This window comes from Arachis stenosperma, unplaced genomic scaffold (assembly GCF_014773155.1).
Source record: "Arachis stenosperma cultivar V10309 unplaced genomic scaffold, arast.V10309.gnm1.PFL2 arast.V10309.gnm1.Scaffold_100029, whole genome shotgun sequence".
In the NCBI taxonomy this organism is placed as follows: domain Eukaryota; kingdom Viridiplantae; phylum Streptophyta; class Magnoliopsida; order Fabales; family Fabaceae; genus Arachis; species Arachis stenosperma.
In genome coordinates this window covers 829,333-836,873 of record NW_026651371.1, presented here as the reverse complement: position 1 = coordinate 836,873, position 7,541 = coordinate 829,333, and positions in this window count along the sequence as shown.

Here is a 7,541-nt window from a genome sequence, read left to right as displayed (position 1 = left end):
AAATGTGAGCAGTTCCAAACTAAGAAGACAACATTCAATATAATTCTACTCTCAACTAAACAATAACTATAACTAAGGCAAGACAATTAAGAATTTGGGTTTTCAAATATGAATAATAAAAGCAACTCTTGGCTAGGCATGGGAATTGGGGTCACTATCCTTGTCTAATAACCATATCGTGACAATCATGAGGAGCCAAACCCATTAAGTCTACTTCTATACTTGAAGTACGTTAAATGGTTTGGTCAACATCTACCCATAAGGTCTAACCTCACTAGTAATTAAGCTAGTAGTAGGCTAGTGTCAATGGCTATCAAATTGACCACTAAGGGTTCCCAAATCATCAAATCCATTAGACCCAACAACTCAAGTTTACCCAATTCCATTGGCCTAAGCCAAGAGTAAAAAGAACTACCCCATAATCAAGGTAAACAATTCATCAAACACATGGTAAGCATTAACAAAAGACATGTTCAAATTGCAATTGGATTGAAATTAACAAATACCCACTAATAAGTATCAACATACAATCATCAAACAACACAATTAATCCTAGAAATAATCAATGTAACATCACAAATCAAGATTCACAACATCATGCAATAGGTATAAAGTAACAATTGACAAGAATCCATAAAACTAACACAAGATCTAAGCAAAATTATACTAAGGAATTCAAATTAAACAATCAAAACTAGTAATTAACAAGATCCAATTCAGAATTTAACAAGGGAAGATCAAATTAAAGCTAGATCTAGAGAGGGACAAGAGTTTCTCTCTCTAGAAGAACAAAGAACCAAAAATTAACTAGAAAAATGTGTCTTAGTGTCAAATGAATGATCCCCCTTTTTCTCCCTAGCATCCTTGGGTCTTTTCCATGCAGAAACAGCTTGAATTTGGGCCTAATGAGCCTCAGAAATCGCAGGCATGATTTCCTTTAATGAGGTCACGTGCAGGTTCCCGCGCGTGCGCGTCGATTGCTTTTGTGATCCACGCATGCGCGCCAAGTGCGGATGCGCGTCAGTTGGAATTCTCTGGCCCGCGTGGATGCGTCCATCCTTGCGTCCATCCTTGTGTGCACATCGATTGCTTTTGTGATCCACGCGTGCGCGCCAAGTGCGCGTGCGCGTCGGTGCTGAAGTTCCCAAAATCCAAATCTTCATGTTCCTTCCTCTTGTGCATGCTTTCTTTCTCTATTCTAGGCCATTCTTACCCTATTAATTCTGAAATCACTTAACAAATACATCAAACTATAACAATTCTAAGGCAAAATAAACATGTTTTTCATCATGGAGCAATATTAGGAAGTGAACACAAAACTATGCATTTCTTGTGAATAAGTGCAAGAAATATTGACGAAAACTCCCCAAATTAAGCACAAGATAAACCACAAAATTGGGGTTTATCAAATCTCCCCACACTTAAACCAAGCATGTCCTCATGATTAAAATAAAAAGACCAAAGAACATGGTGAGAAAGGGTTTATGAAATGCAAACTACCTAAGTGAATGCATGCAACTAATGTAAAATCGTCTATCTACTTGGTCAAGGGTAAATCCATCCTCCAAGAACACATGTGAGCATATAGGGTGAAAATGATATGTAGTTCATGAATCCTACCAAACTAAATATCACTATGAAGTGCATATAACTTGCTAAATGAACGCTTGTGAAAGCCGGAAACAAGGAGTTGAGCATCGAACCCTTGAAGGACGTGTATCTGCTCTATGCGCTCAAGTGTATAGGGTTCGTCACTCAATCCTCTCCTAATCATGCTTTCCAAGATTTGTCTTTCATCTAACAATCAACAATTACTTAATGCATGCTTACAAGTATCATGAGGTCTTATCATGGGGTGTAACGTGGCTAGGGTGAAGGTAAGGATGCATATGGTCATGTGAGCTTAAAATTTGAGTCCTTGATTAACCTAGAATCCCACTAGACACATAGAACAACCTATACAACTATAATACATTACCTAGCTACCCTTGAGTTTCACTTTTTGTATACTCATGCATTCTTTTCAATTCACATCCCATATGCATTATTTTTTATTACCTTGTCTTCGGGCCTTTTTGTCCCCGTTGATTGCTTTTCTTTCCTTTTCCATATTTTTTTTCACAACTTAACAAGAGCTATTCTAACACATTCTTGGTAGGTATTTAAGCTAGTAGGTAAGAGAACACTTCACAAATTCATGCATTATTCAAAACATAGCATTCTCTCTACTTCAACAATTCATCCATACGAAAATGACGAAATCTATCTAAACATCCTAGTTATCCAACAAAATCAACAAACTAGAATTCCTATACAATCAACAACATCAAGATGTCACAAAATTCACAAGAATCTAAAGCTAAAAGTAAGATGGTATACACAAGGAAGATCTTACCACGGTGGGGTGCTTCCCACCAAGCACTTTTCTTTAATGTCCTTAAGTTGGACGGTCAATCGCTCAAGCTTCTCCTTCTCTAGGTGCATCTGCCAATAGGAGCACCTCTAGCTCTTTTGGGAGCTTGTAGCCATGGTACTTCTTCACTCTATGTCCATTCACCTTGAAAGTTGCTTCACTTTTAGGATCAAACAATTCCACTACTCCGTAGGGCTTTATCTCCTTCACCTTGAAGGGTCCTTCCCATCTAGAGCGGAGCTTGCCAGGCATAAAACGACGCCTCAAATTGTAGAGGAGAACCTCATCACCTTCTTGGAAGTCCTTCTTCCGGATGTGATGGTCATGGAATGCTTTAGTCTTTTCCTTGTAAATTCGGGCATTCTCATACGCTTCGTTCCTCAAACACTTGAGCTCCTCTAGCTGTAATTTTCTGGCTACTCCTGCCTGGGTCAAATCCATGTTGCACCGCTTAACTGCCCAATAGGCTTTGTGCTCAATCTCTATCGGAAGGTGGCATGCCTTACCATAGACGATCCAGAAGGGACTCATCCCTAACGAAGTCTTGTAAGCCGTTCTATATGCCCATAGTGCATCTCCTAACCGGAGGCTCCAATCCTTCCTTTGTGGATTGACCACTTTCTCCCAGATTCTCTTAATCTCCCCGTTGGACACTTTCGCTTGTTCGTTGGTTTGCGGATGATAAGCAGTGGCAACCTTATGCACTACCCCATAGCACTTGAGCAGTGCCTCTACTTTTCTGTTACAAAAGTGGGATCCTTGGTCGCTCACGATTGCTCGTGGTGACCCATAACAGCATACAATGTTATTCCTAATAAAAGAAATAACGGTATTGGCGTCGTCAAGGTGGGTAGGTATTGCTTCCACCCACTTTGACACGTAATCAATCGCTAACAGACTATACAGATACCCACTAGAGTTGGGAAACGGTCCCATAAAATCAATGCCTTATACATCAAATATCTCACAGAACAGCATAGGTTGCTGAGGCATTTCATCCCTTTGGGATGTGTTTCCTGACTTCTGACACTGATGGCAAGACACACATAACCGGTTAGCATCCTTGAATAAGGTTGGCCACCAGAATCCACAATCAACACCTTTTTAGCGGTCCTTTGTGGGCCAAAGTGGCCACCACATTCGGACGAATGGCAAGCTTCAAGAATGGGTTGGATTTTAGACTCCGGGACACATCTTCGAATTACTTGGTCCACTCACCTCTTCCATAAGTGAGGGTCATCCCAAATGTAGTATTTAGAATCACTCCTCAACTTATCCCTTTGGTGTTTAGAAAAGTTGGGAGGGAAGAGTTTCGTAACCAAGTAGTTCACCATTGGGGCAAACCAAGGAAAGCTATCCGACATAGCATGCAAACTATCCAATGGGAATGAGTCACTGATCGAAAATGGATCAAATTTTAAATTCTCAATGCTGCTTAAATGATCCACAACCAAGTTTTGAGATCCACTCCGGTCCCTAATCTCAATGTCAAATTCTTGCAAAAGCAAGATCCAACGTATGAGTCTAGGTTTTGACTCATTCTTTGTCAATAAGTACTTCAAAGCTACATGATCCGTGTATACCGCTATCTTTGATCCTAGCAAATAAGATTTGAATTTATCTAAAGCATGAACAATAGCTAGGAGTTCCTTTTCAGTAGTGGTATAGTTGGATTGTGCTTCATCAAGTGCTTTAGAAGAGTATGCAATGACATAAGGAAGTTTACCATCGCGTTGTGCAAGCGCGGCACCTATAGCATGGTTTGACGCATCGCACATTATCTCAAATGGCAACGTCTAGTTGGGGCCTCGCACAATCGGTGCCGTGGTAAGAACTCTCCTTAGCTCTTCAAAAGCTTTTACACATTCACTATCAAACTCAAAGTCCACATCTTTTTGGAGTAGGTGCGACAATGGCAAAGCAATCTTGCTAAAATCTTTGATAAAGCGCCTATAGAATCCTGCATGTCCTAAAAATGAGCGGAGCTCCTTCACAGATGAGGGGTGAGGTAAAGTGGTGATAACATCGATCTTGGCCGGGTCTACAGAAATTCCTTCATGAGATACTACATATCCTAACACTATACCTTGTCTTACCATAAAGTAACATTTTTCAAAATTTAAGACAAGGTTGGTGTCAATACATCTAGCTAAGACCTTGGCCAAGTTTTCCAAGAAACAATCAAATGAGGTTCCATAAACACTGAAGTCATCCATAAAGACTTCCAGACAATTTTCTATTATATTGGAAAAGACACTCGTCATATACCGCTAAAAAGTAGCAGGTGCATTGCATAGTCTGAATGGCATCCTTTTATAGGCAAAGGTGCCAAACGGATAAGTAAATGTGGTCTTTTCCTAATCTTCAGGAGAAATATGAATCTGGAAGTAGCCAGTGAATCCATCAAAAAGCAGTAGTGAGATTTACCCGCCAAATGGTCCAACATCTGATCGATAAAGGGCAAAGGGTAGTGGTCCTTCCTTGTAGTGGCGTTCAATCTTCTATAATCAATGCACACTCGCCACACATTTTGTACTCTTTTGGTGACCACTTCACCGTCATCCTTTGTGACCGCCGTGATGCCCGATTTCTTTGGGACCACCTGGACCGGGCTCACCCATTCACTGTCAGAAATTGGGTATATGATACCCGCATCCAGTAATCTGGTGACCTCTTTCTTTACCACATCGAGGATGGTCGGGTTGAGCCTCCTTTGCGGTTGTCTAACCGGCCTAGCTCCATCTTGGAGAAATATCCGATGCATGCACTTGTGGGGGGTCAATTCCCACAATATCCGCTAGGCTCCAACCAATTGCCTTCTTATGCTTTCGGAGAACATCTAGGAGCTTTTCTTCTTCTTCACTCGAAAGCTCACTAGCAATAATGACCGGAAACCTTTGGTTGTCCTCTAACAAAGCATACTTCAAATGAGATGAAAGAGGCTTTAGTTCACTCTTTGTCTCAAGTTGAGGTTCCTTTTCATGAAGCTCACGGAGTTCATTCTCAACAACTTTCTCATGTCCATCCTCTTGGATATCCGTCTCATCATCAATAGGGTAGCACAACTTGCTGTGGTCTTCTTCTTGCACTTCCACTACCACTTCATTAATTACATCACATTGGAGCACAGAATGCTCTTCGAGAGGGTGCTTCATGGCTTCTTCTAAATTGAACTTGATAGTCTTGTCTCCAACTTCAAAGGAATATGTGCCAATAAAGGCATCTAACTTGAATTTAGAGGTCTTGAGGAAGGGTCTACCAAGTAGAACGGAGGATGAGCTTCTATTTTCTGTTGGAGGCATTTCAAGGATGTAAAAGTCAACCAGAAAAACCAAATCCTCGATCGCCACAAGTACATCTTCGGCTATTCCTATTACTGTGATCACACTTTTATCGGCTAAGGTAAACCTCGCCGCCGACTTCTTTAATGGAGCTAAATTCAACCGCACAAAGATATAAAGCGGCATGATGCTTACACAAGCTCCAAGGTCACACATACAATCATGAAAAGTGCGTCCACCAATACAACAAGATACCAAACAAGGCCCAGGGTCACCACATTTCTTTGGAATAGGTTACATCAAGGAAGAAATTGAACTACCCAGGGATAATGCCTCCAATTCTCCTATCCTATCCTTGTGTGTACACAAGTCTTTCAAAAATTTTGCATACTTTGGAATTCGTTGAATGGCATCAAGAAGTGGTTTGGTTACCTCAACCTTCTTAAACACTTGAAGCATGTTCAAATCAAATTCCGGTGTTTTCTTTGCTTTCTTCACCATGGAAGGGAATGGAATAGGAATGGACTCATCTACTATAGCTTTCCTCTTGGGTTCCTTGAGGTTTACTCCTTCTTCCTCATGCCTTTTGTCTACCCCCTCTTCTTTATGCAGAGCTTCAACAACCACTTCTTCCTCATGAATGTCTTCCAAGACCCTTGGAGGTATTTCCTCCAATGTAGTTCCCGACCGTAGAGTGATGGCGTTGAGACCGCCTTTTGGGTTTGGTTGGGGTTAGGATGGAAGGTTAGAAGAGCTTGAGGGTTTGTTGGTGTTGTTGTTGGGGGTGGGGGATTGGTTTTACATGACCATCTTTGAAAGCATGTTGGTGAGGTTAGCCAATTGAGTGTCCAAGGCATCAAATTGAGCCTTGTTGCTCTCATCTCGTTTCTCCATAGCGGCTCTAAGCTCGTCAACTTGATTGGTGGGAGATGGAGTGGTTTGGTTGGATTATTGTCTATGGTGTGGTGCTTGGTACTTGGTGTAGTTGTTTTGGTTTTGGTTGGAGTGACTTTGGTTGGCTTGGTAGTTGGTGTTGTTATGGTGGTATTGAGATGAAGATTGGTTGTTGTTGTGATGAGAAGAAGAGTTGTTCCATCTTTGGTTTTGATTTCTCCCTTGTGCATTATCCCTCCACCCTTGATGTTGATTACTACCATGAGGGTAGTTGTTTTGGCCTTGAGAAGGATAGGGTGGACAGTTGTTGTAATTCACATTGGCCATTACAAGGGCATTGGTGGACGAAATTGTAATTTATGCTTGAATTGTTGTTCGAAAAAAAACTTGGTGCACGGATTTGTGATCATCAACAATGGCTCCAATAATTTGGTAGCTCTCACACGTGAATTACACTTAGTCACAACTCCGCACAACTAACCAGCAAGTGCACTGGGTCGTCCAAGTAATACCTTACGTGAGTAAGGGTCGATCCCACGGAGATTGTTGGTATAAAGCAATCTATGGTCATCTTGTAGATCTCAGTCAGGCTGATTCAAATGTGATTGGATTAGATAATTAAAAGATAAATAAAATAGGATAGAAATACTTATGTAAATTAATGGTGGGAATTTCAGATAAGCGTATGGAGATGCTTGTCCCTGTTGAATCTCTGCTTTCCTACTGCTTTCATCCAATCTTTCTTACTCTTTTCCATGGCAAGCTGCATGTAGGGCATCACCGTTGTCAATGGCTACATCCTATCCTCTCAGTGAAAATGGTCCAAATGCTCTGTCACAGCACGGCTAATCATCTGTCGGTTCTCAATCAGGTTGGAATAGAATCCCGTGATTCTTTTGCGTCTGTCACTAACGCCCAGCCTTCAGGAGTTTGAAGCTCGTCACAGTCATTCA